Here is an 11,835-nt window from a genome sequence, read left to right as displayed (position 1 = left end):
TCTGAGGACAGTAAGAGCCCAGAGAGGAATAATTCTGGCGCTCAAACGCCAAAAGAGGGTAGAGAGCTGGCATTGAACACCCAAAGGAAGCTTAGTTCTAGCGTTCAGACGCCAGAAACAAGTAAGGAGTTGGCATTGAACGCCCAAAAGAAGCTCAGTTGTGGCATTCAAACGCCATAAACAAGTAAGGAGTTGGCGTCCAACGCCAATCCAGCTTCCAACCTTGGCATTCAAACACCAGTGAGGGATCAGACACATACAAGTGCTGATAGCAACCCTTCTAAAAAGGCTTCTCAAACAACATCTGTAGGCAATAAACCTGCAGCAACAAAGGTTGAGGAATACAAAGCCAAAATGCCTTATCCTCAGAAACTCCGCCAAGCGGAACAGGATAAGCAATTTTCCCGCTTTGCAGACTATCTCAGGACTCTTGAAATAAAGATTCTGTTTGCAGAGGCACTTGAGCAAATACCCTCTTATGCTAAGTTCATGAAAGAGATCTTAAGTCATAAGAAGGATTGGAGAGAAACTGAAAAAGTTTACCTCACTGAAGAATGCAGTGCAGTTATTCTGAAAAGCTTACTAGAAAAGCTTAAAGATTCTGGAAGCTTTATGATACCATGCACATTAGAGGGTACTTGTACCAAGCAAGCTCTATGTGATCTTGGGGAAAGTATCAACCTAATACCTGCATCTACTATCAGAAAGCTTGGTTTGACTGGAAATGATTGAAGACATGATTGTCAAGGTTGGGCCATTTGTTTTTTCCACTGACTTTGTGGTGCTGGAAAAGGAGGAGTATAAGAGTGCAACTCTCATTCTAGGAAGACCTTTCCAGGCAACTGGACAAACCCTCATTGAAGTCCACAAAGGGGAATTAACCTTGAGAGTCAATGAGGACGAGTTTAAGTTGAATGTTGTCAAAGCTATGCAGCATCCAGACACCACAAACGACTGTAGGAGCATTGATATTATTGACTCTCTGGTGAAAGAGGTCAATATGACTGAGAGTCTCGAATCAGCGCTAGAGGATATCTTTAAAGATGCTCAGCCTGATCTGGAGGAACCAGAGAGAATAATAGAACCTCTGAAAATCCCTCAGGAAGAGGAGAAACCTCCTAAACCCGAGCTCAAACCATTACCACCATCCCTGAAATATGCATTTCTGGGAGATGGTGACACTTCACCTGTAATCATAAGCTCTACCTTAGAGCCACAGGAAGAGGAAGCACTAATTCAAGTGCTAAAGAGAAAACAGCTTTCACATGTTCATCCGGAGTATTTGCATACAGAAGGATGTCATTTGGTATGTGCAGTGCACCTGCAACCTTTCAAAGGTGCATGCTCTCTATTTTCTCTGATATGGTGGAAAAATTTCTTGAAGTCTTCATGGATGACTTTTCAGTATTTAGAGACTCATTTAGCTCCTGTCTTGAGCATCTAGCACTTGTTCTAAAGAGGTGCCAAGAGACTAACCTAGTTTTAAACTGGGAGAAATGTCACTTTATGGTGACTGAAGGAATTGTCCTTGGGCACAAAATTTTGAACAAGGGAATAGAGGTGGATCAAGCTAAGGTAGAGGTAATTGAAAAATTACCACCACCTGCCAATGTTAAGGCAATCAAAAGCTTTCTGGGGCATGCAGGATTCTATAAGAGGTTTATAAAAGATTTTTCAAAAATCACCAAACCTCTGAGTAATCTGCTAGCTACTGACATGCCATTTATCTTTGATAAGGAGTGTCTATAGGCGTTTGAGACTCTGAAAGCTAAGCTGGTCACAGCACCAGTCATCTCTGCACCAGACTGGACATTACCATTTGAACTAATGTGTGATGCCAGTGACCATGCCATTGGTGCAGTGATGGGACAAACGCATGACAAGCTTCTGCACGTTATTTATTATGCCAGTCGTGTTTTAAATGATGCACAGAAGAACTACACAACAACAGAAAAAAAGTTACTTGCAGTGGTTTACGCCATTGACAAGTTCAGATCTTATTTAGTAGGATCAAAAGTGATTGTGTACACTGACCATGCTGCTCTTAAATATCTACTCACAAAGCAGGATTCAAAACCCAGACTCATAAGATGGGTATTGCTTCTGCAAGAGTTTGATATAGAAATAAGAGACAGAAAAGGGACAGAGAACCAAGTAGCAGATCACCTGTCCCGAATAGAACCAGTAGAAGGGGCGTCCCTCCCTCTTACTGAAATCTCTGAAAACTTTCCAGATGAGTAGCTCTTTGCCATCCAGGAAATACCATGGTTTACAGACATTGCAAACTACACGGCTGTAAGATTCATACCCAAAGAGTATAGTAGACAGCAATCAAAGAAATTGATAACGGATGCGAAGTACTATCTTTGGGATGAACCATATCTCTTCAAGAGATGTGCAGACAGAGTAATCCATAGATGTGTGCCTAAAGAAGAAGCACAGAAGATCCTCTGGCATTGCCATGGATCACAATATGAAGGACATTTTAGAAGTGAGCGAATAGCCACAAGAGTCCTCCAATGTGGTTTCTATTGGCCTATTCTTTATAAAGACTCCCTAGAGTTTGTACTTAATTGTGACAATTGCCAAAGATCTGGCAATCTGCCTCACAGTTATGCCATGTCTCAACAAGGGATCTTGGAGATTGAGTTGTTTGATGTATGGGGTACTAACTTCATGCGTCCTTTCCCACCATCATACTTGATGAGCGGATAATTTATACGCTTTTTGGCATTATTTTTAGTATGTTTTTAGTATGTTTTAGTTAGTTTTTATTATATTTTTCTTAGTTTTTATTTAAAATTTACTTTTCTGGACTTTACTATGAGTTTGTGTGTTTTTCTATGATTTTATGTATTTTCTGGCTGAAATTGAGGGACCTGAGCAAAAATCTTATTCAGAGGCTGAAAAAGGACTGCAGATGCTGTTGGATTCTGACCTCCCTGCACTGGAAGTGGATTTTCTGGAGCAACAGAAGCCCAATTGGCGCGCTCTCAATTCCGGCGTTCCAAATTAGCTCAAGACTGCCCGGCATTTAACGCTGGAACTGGCACAGAAATGGGAGTTAAACGCCCAAACTGGCACAAAAGCTGGCGTTTAACTCCAAGAAAAGTCTCTACACAAAAATGCTTCAATGCTCAGCCCAAGCACACACCAAGTTGGCCCGGAAGTGGATTTATACTTCATTTACTCATTTCTATAAACCCTAAGCTACTAGTTCTCTATAAATAGGACCTTTTACTATTGTATTTTCATCTTGGTAGCTATCTTTGAGTAGTCTTATGCTATCTTAGATCATGGGACTGGCCTCACGGCCATGCCTAGACCTTGTTCTTATGTATTTTCAATGGTGGAGTTTCTACACACCATAGATTAAGGTGTGGAGCTCTGCTGTACCTCGAGTATTAATGCAATTACTATTGTTCTTCTATCCAATTCAGCTTATTCTTGTTCTAAGATATTCATTCGCACCCAAGAACATGATGAATGTGATGATTATGTGATGCTCATCATCATTCTCACTTATGAACGCGTGCCTGACAACCACCTCCGTTCTACATGCAAACAAGGCTTGAATGTTTATCTCTTGGATTCCCTAATCAAAATCTCCGTGGTATAAGCTAGAATTGATGGCGGCATTCTTGAGAATCTGGATGGTCTAAACCTTGTCTGTGGTATTCTGAGTAGGATTCAAGGATTGAATGACTGTGACAAACTTCAAACTCGCGATTGTGGGGTGTTAGTGACAGACGCAAAAGAATCACTGGATTCTATTCCGACATGATCGAGAACCGACAGATGAATAGCCGTACTGTGACAGAGCGCATTGAACATTTTCACTGAGAGGACGGGACTGTAGCCATTGACAACGGTGATGCCCAACATACAGCTTGCCATGGAAAGGAGTAAGAAGGGTTGGATGAAGACAGTAGGAAAGCAGAGAGACGGAAGGGACAAAGCATCTCCAAACGCTTATCTGAAATTCTCACCAATAAATTACATAAGTGTCTCTATCTTTATTTTATGTTTTATTCATCTTTTAATTATCAATCCTCCATAACCATTTGAATTCGCCTGACTGAGATTTACAAGATGACCATAGCTTGCTTCATACCAACAATCTCCGTGGGATCGACCCTTACTCGCGTAAGGTTTATTACTTGGACGACCCAGTGCACTTGCTGGTTAGTTGTGCGAAGTTGTGATAAAGAGTTGAGATTGCAATTGAGCGTACCATGTTGATGGCACCATTGATGATCACAATTTCGTGCACCAAGTTTTTGGCGCCGTTGCCGGGGATTGTTCGAGTTTGGACAACTGGCGGTTCATCTTGTTACTTAGATCAGGTATTTTTCTTCAGAATTCTTAAGAATGAATTCTAGAGTTTCAGATGATGTTTTTATCATCACCAAAGCTGATTGATTTTCATCAATTTAGCTCTTGAATGTAATGTCCTGCAGAAGCTTGGCTAGCCATGTCTAATCTTTTTAGACTAAAGCTTTAGACTAACATTGGTGCATGAAATCAGAAGCCCAATTGGCGCGCTCTCAATTGCGTTGGAAAGTAGACATCCTGGGCTTTCCAGCAATATATAATAGTCCATGCTTTGCCCGAGATTTGATGGCCCAAACTGGCGTTCCAAATCAGCTCAAGACTGCCCGGCGTTTAACACCGGAACTGGCACAGAAGTGGGAGTTAAATGCCCAAACTGGCACAAAAGCTGGCGTTTAACTCCAAGAAAAGTCTCTACACGAAAATGCTTCAATGCTCAGCCCAAGCACACACCAAGTTGGCCCGGAAGTGGATTTATACGTCATTTACTCATTTCTGTAAACCCTAAGCTACTAGTTCTCTATAAATAGGACCTTTTACTATTGTATTTTCATCTTGGTAGCTATCTTTGAGTAGTCTTATGCTATCTTAGATCATGGGGCTGGCCTCACGGCCATGCCTAGACCTTGTTCTTATGTATTTTCAACGGTTGAATTTCTACACACCATAGATTAAGGTGTGGAGCTCTGCTGTACCTCGAGTATTAATGCAATTACTTTGGTTCTTCTATCCAATTCAGCTTATTCTTTTTCTAAGATATTCATTCGCACCCAAGAACATGATGAATGTGATGACTATGTGACGCTCATCATCATTCTCACTTATAAACGCGTGCCTGACAACCACCTCCGTTCTACATGCAAACAAGGCTTGAATGTTTATCTCTTGGATTCCCTAATCAGAATCTCCGTGGTATAAGCTAGAATTGATGGCGGCATTCTTGAGAATCCGGATGGTCTAAACCTTGTCTGTGGTATTCTGGGTAGGATTCAAGGATTGAATGACTGTGACGAACTTCAAACTCGTGATTATGGGGCGTTAGTGACAGACGCAAAAGAATCACTGGATTCTATTCCGACATGATCAAGAACCGACAGATGAATAGCCGTGCTGTGACAGAGCGCGTTGAACATTTTCACTGATAGGACAGGACTGTAGCCATTGACAACGGTGATGCCCAACATACAGCTTGTCATGGAAAGGAGTACGAAGGATTGGATGAAGACAGTAGGAAAGCAGAGAGACGGAAGGGACAAAGCATCTCCATACGCTTATCTAAAATTCTCACCAATAAATTACATAAGTATCTCTATCTTTATTTTATGTTTTATTCATCTTTTAATTATCAATCCTCCATAACCATTTGAATTCGCCTGACTGAGATTTACAAGATGACCATAGTTTGCTTCATACCAACAATCTCCGTGGGATCGACCCTTACTCGCGTAAGGTTTATTACTTGGACGACCCAGTGCACTTGCTGGTTAGTTGTGCGAAGTTGTGATAAAGAGTTGAGATTGAAATTGAGCGTACCATGTTGATGGCACCATTGATGATCACAATTTCGTGCACCAAGTTTTTGGCGCCGTTGTCGGGGATTGTTCGAGTTTGGACAACTGACGGTTCATCTTGTTGCTTTGATTAGGTATTTTTCTTCAGAATTCTTAAGAATGAATTCTAGAGTTTCAGATGATGTTTTAATCATCACCAAAGCTGATTGATTTTCATCAATTTAGCTCTTGAATGTAATGTCCTACTGAAGCTTGGCTAGCCATGTCTAATCTTTTTAGACTAAAGCTTTAGACTAACATTGCATGATTCCTGAAAATTCCTATTAAGAATTTTGATATCCTTATTTTCTTTTCCACTCAATTTTCGAAAAATCCAAAAAAATTACAAAATCATAAAAACCAAAAATATTTTTATGTTTCTTGTTTGAGTCTAGTGTCTAATTTTAAGTTTGGTGTCCATTGCATGTTTTTAGTCTTCTAATTTTCGAAAATCACATGCATTATGTTCTTCATTGATCTTCAAGTTGCTCTTGATGATTTCCTTGCTCTGATCTTTAAATTCTCTGGTCTTGAGTGTTTTGTTGTTTCTCATATGCATTCTCAATTTGTTAGTGTCAATAGTATACAAACTTCTAAGTTTGGTGTCTTGCATGTATTGTTTATTTGATCTTAGTGGCATTTTGATTATTCCTCATCATTAAAAATTCAAAAAAAAATTTAAATTGTGTCTTTTCAAGTCAATAATACAGAGAATTGAAGATTCAGAACATGCAGCAAAGGAATTACACAGAAAAAGCTGGGCGTTCAAAATGCCCAGTGAGGAAGGAAAACTGGCGTTTAAACGCCAGCCAGGGTACCTGGCTGGGCATTTAACGCCCAAAAGGGTAGCATTTTGGGCGTTAAACGCCAGAATGGATACCATTCTAGGCGTTTAACGCCAGGATGGCACAAGAGGGAAGATTTTGTTTTTAATGCAAATTTTTTTCAAGTTTTCATAATTTTTCAAAATCAAATCTTTTTCAAATCATATCTTTTCAATCATATATTTTCAAAATCAATTTCTTTCCATTTTCAAAAATACTTGCTAACAATTAATGATTTGATTCAACATTTCAAGTGTGTTGCCTTTTCTGTTGAGAAAGGTTTAATGTCTGAATCATATCTTTTAAATTTCTTGTTAGCCAAGTCATTAGTTTTAAAAATCAAATCTTTTTAAATTATTTTTCAATCATATCTTTTTAAAACCATAACTTTTCAATCATATCTTTTTGATTTCTACTTTCAAAAATATTTTTCAAAAATCACTTTATTTCTTTTCCAACTTTAATTTTCGAAAATCATTCATCAAATTTTTAAAATTTCTTTTAAAATCTTTTTAATTTATTTTCGAAAATTCTTCCCTTCTTCTCACATCCTTCTATTTATGGACTAACACTCCTCCTCAATGCACAATTCGAACTCTATCCCTCTTGATAAGTTCAAATTCTTCTACTTCCTCCTTCTATTCTTCTTTTTCTCTGACACCTCAATGAATCTATATCCTGTGACATAGAGGATTCCATATTTTCTTGTTCTCTTCTCTTTCATATGAGCAGGAGCAAAGTAAAAAGCATTCTTGTTGAGGCTGACCCTGAACCTGAAAGGACCTTGAAGCAAAAGCTAAGAGAAGCTAAAGCACTACTCTCTGTAGAGGACCCAACAGAAATCTTCAAACAAGAAGAAGACATGGCAGCCGAAAACAACAACAATGCCAACAATGCAAGGAAGGTGCTGGGTAACTTTATTGCACCTACTCCCGACTTCTATGGGAGAAGCATCTCTATCCCTGCCATTGGAGCAAACAACTTTGAGCTTAAGCCTCAATTAGTTTCTCTAATGCAATAGAATTGCAAGTTCCATGGACTTCCATTGGAAGATCCTCATCAGTTTTTAGCTAAATTCTTGCAAATCTGTGACACTGTCAAGACCAATGGGGTTGACCCTGAGGTCTACAGACTTATGTTATTCCCTTTTGCTGTAAGAGACAGAGCTATGATATGGTTGGACTCACAACCTAAAGAAAGCCTGAACTCTTAGGAAAAGCTAGTCAATGCCTTCTTGGCAAAGTTCTTTCCACCTCAAAAATTGAGTAAGCTTAGAGTGGAAGTCCAAACCTTCAGACAGAAGGAAGGTGAATCCCTCTATGAAGCTTGGGAAAGATACAAACAATTGATCAGAAAGTGTCCTTCTGACATGCTTTCTGAATGGAGCATCATAGGTATCTTCTATGATGGTCTGTCTGAACTGTCCAAGATGTCATTGGACAGCTCTACTGGAGGATCTCTTCATCTAAAGAAGATGCCTGCAGAAGCTCAAGAACTCATTGAAATGGTTGCAAATAACCAATTCATGTACACTTCTGAAAGGAATCATGTGAACAATGGGACGAATCAGAAGAAAGGAGTTCTTGAGATTGATACTCTGAATGCCATATTGGCTCAGAACAAAATATTGACTCAGCAAGTCAATATGATTTCTCAAAGTCTGTCTGGAATGCAAGTTGCACCAGGCAGTACTAAGGATGCTTCATCTGAAGAAGAAGCTTATGATCCTGAGAATCCATCAATGGAAGAGGTGAATTACATGGGAGAACCCTATGGAAACACCTATAATCCTTCATGGAGAAATCATCCAAATCTCTCATGGAAGGATCAACAGAGACCTCAACAAGGTTTTAACAACAATAATGGTGGAAGAAACAGGTTTAGCAATGGCAAGCCCTTTCCATCATCTTCTCAGCAACAGACAGAGAATTCTAAGCAAAGCCACTTTGACTTAGCAACCATGGTTTCTAATCTAATCAAAACCACTCAAAGTTTCATGACGGAAACAAGGTCCTCCATTAGAAACTTGGAGGCACAAGTGGGTCAACTGAGTAAGAAAGTTACTGAACTCCCTCCTAGTACTCTTCCAAGCAATACAGAAAAGAATCCAAAAGGAGAGTGTAAGGCCATCAACATGGCCAAAATTAGAGACGAGGAAGAGGCAGTGATCGCCACTGAGGAAGACCTCAATGGACGTCCACTGACCTCCAATGAGTTCCATAATGAGGAACCATGGGAATCTGAGGCTCACACTGAGACCATAGAAATTCCATTGGGTTTACTTCTGCCATTCATGAGCTCTGATGAGTATTCTTCCTCTGAAGAGGATGAAGATGTCACTGAAGAGCAACTTGCTAAGTACCTTGGAGCAATCATGAAGCTAAATGACAAGTTATTTGGTAATGAGACTTGGGAGGACAAACCCCCTTTGCTCACTAAAGAACTGGATGACTTGACTAGGCAGAGATTACCTCAAAAGAGACAGGACCCTGGGAAGTTCTCAATACCTTGTACATTAGGCACCATAACCTTCGAGAAGGCCCTGTGTGACCTAGGGTCAAGCATAGACCTCATGCCTCTCTCTGTAATGGAGAAGCTAGGGATCTTTGAGGTCCAAGCTGCAAGAATCTCACTAGAGATGGCAGACAATTGAAGAAAACAAGCTTATGGACTTGTAGAGGATGTTCTGGTAAAGGTTGAAGACCATTACATCCCTGCTGATTTCATAGTCCTAGAGACTGGGAAGTGCATGGATAAATCCATCATCCTTGGCAGACCATTCGTAGCCACAGCAAAGGCTGTGATTGATGTTGACAGAGGAGAATTGATCATTCAAGTGAATAAAGAATCCTTTGTGTTTAAGGCTCAAGGATATCCCTCTGTAACCATGGAGAGGAAGCATGAAGAGCTTCTCTCAAAACAGAGTCAAACAGAGCCCCCACAGTCAAACTCTAAGTTTGGTGTTGGGAGGCCACAACCAAATTCTAAGTTTGGTGTTGAACCCCCACATTCAAACTCTAAGTTTGGTGTTGGGAGGTTCCAACATTGCTCTGAACATCTGTGAGGCTCCATGAAAGCCCACTGTCAAGCTACTGACATTAAAGAAGCGCTTGTTGGGAGGCAACCCAATGTTATATTTTCCTTTTGTTATTTTATATTTTCTGTAGGTTGATGATCATGTGAAGTCACAAAATTAATTGAAAAAGCAAAAACAGAATAAAAAAACAGAAAGAAAAGCAGCACACCCTGGAGGAAAACTTGCTGGAGTTTAAACGCCAGTGAAGACAGCAAAATGGGCGTTTAACGTCCAGTCTGGCACCATTCTGGGCGTTTAACGCCAGAAAGGGGCACCAGACTGGCGTTTAACGCCAGGAATGGGCAAGAAGCTGGCGTTAAATGCCAGAAAGGGGTAGCAGCCTGGCGTTTAATGCCAGGATTGGGAGAAAGGGCATTTTTGCACACCTCTTGGTGCAGGGATGAGCTATCCTTGACACCTCAGGATCTGTGGACCCCACAGGATCCCCACCTACCCTACCACTCTCTCTCTTCTTCACCCACTCACCAATCGCCTCAATACCTCTTTCCCAAAAACCCCTCACCTATCAAATCCCACCATTCTCTTCACCACTCACATCCATCCTTCATAAAACCTCACCTACCTCACTATTCAAATTCAAACAACTTTCCCTCCTAAACCCACCCATATTGGCTGAACCACAAAGCCCCCTCCATCTACTCCATTTTCTTCTTCTTCTACTCCTTTCTTTCTTCTTTTGCTCGAGGATGAGCAAACCTTCTAAGTTTGGTGTGGTAAAAGCATTGCTTTTGTTTTTCCATAACCATTTATGGCACCTAAGGCCGGAGAAACCTCTAGAAAGAGGAAAGGAAAGGCGAAAGCTTCCACCTCCGAGTCATGGGAGATGGAGAGATTCATCTTAAGGGTGCATCAAGACCACTTCTATGAAGTTGTGGCCATGAAGAAGGTGATCCACGAGGTCCCTTTTCAAACTCTAAAAAGGTCAACTTTAATCAAAGGTTGGACCAAGTCCTCATGGATATCTGTGTGGAAGGAGCTCAATGCAAACAGGAGATCCCACTCATAGACATGAGCATGAGGAAATTCCTCATCATGAAATCCCTTAGATGCCTCAAGGGATGCACTTTCCTCCACAAAACTATTGGGAGCAAATCAACACCTCCCTTGGAGAATTGAGTTCCAACATGGGACAACTAAGGGTGGAGCACCAAGAACATTCCATCCTCCTCCATGAAATTAGAGAACATAAAAGAATCATGAGAGAGGAGGAACAAAGACAAGGAAGAGACATTGAGGAGCTCAAGCACTCCATAAGATCTTCAAGTGGAAGAACAAGCCGCCATCACTAAGGTGGACCCGTTCTTTAATCTCCTAGTTCTTTATTTTTCTGTTTTTCAAATTTTTATGCTTATGTTTATCTATGTTTGTGTCTTATTACATGATCATTAGTGTCTTAGTGTCTATGCCTTAAAGTTATGAATGTCCTATGAATTCATCACCTTTCTTAAATGAAAAATGTTTTTATTACAAAAGAACAAGAAGTACATGATTTTGAATTCATCCTTGAAACTGGTTCAATTATCTTGATGTGGTGCAATACTTTTTGTTTTCTGAATGTATGCTTGAACAGTACATATGTCTTTTGAATTTGTTGTTCATGAATGTTAAAATTAGTTGGCTCTTGAAAGAATGATGAAAAAGGAGACATGTTACTGAGGATCTGAAAAATCATAAAAATGATTCTTGAAGCAAGAAAAAGTAGTGAATTCAAAAAAAAAGAGAGAGAGAGAGAGAGAGAAAGAAAAAGAAAGCAGAAATAGCCAATAGCCCTTTAAACCAAAAGGCAAGGGTAATAAAAAGGATCCAAGGCTTTTGAGCATCAGTTGATAGGAGGGCCTACAGGAATAACATCCTGGCCTAAGCGGCTAAACCAAGCTGTCCCTAACCATGTGCTTGTGGCGTGAAGGTGTCAAGTGAAAACTTGAGACTGAGCGGTTAAAGTCGTGATCCAAGGCAAAAAGAGTGTGCTTAAGAACTCTGGACACCTCTAATTGGGGACTCTAGCAAAGCTGAGTCACAATCTGAAAAGGTT

The 11,835-nt window shown here is 40.3% G+C and overlaps 1 non-coding gene across 1 annotated transcript; it reads right to left on the bottom strand.

Moving 5' to 3' along the window:
* Positions 1-7,973: 7,973 nt before the first annotated feature.
* On the bottom strand, positions 7,974-8,081 carry LOC112792981 (small nucleolar RNA R71). Its single transcript, XR_003197696.1, has one exon. It is a non-coding gene; the product is annotated as a small nucleolar RNA R71 (small nucleolar RNA).
* Positions 8,082-11,835: the final 3,754 nt, after the last annotated feature.

The sequence above is a fragment of the Arachis hypogaea genome, chromosome 3 (genome assembly GCF_003086295.3).
Source record: "Arachis hypogaea cultivar Tifrunner chromosome 3, arahy.Tifrunner.gnm2.J5K5, whole genome shotgun sequence".
Lineage (NCBI taxonomy): Eukaryota > Viridiplantae > Streptophyta > Magnoliopsida > Fabales > Fabaceae > Arachis > Arachis hypogaea.
This window is presented reverse-complemented; position numbering and strand designations above follow the sequence as displayed.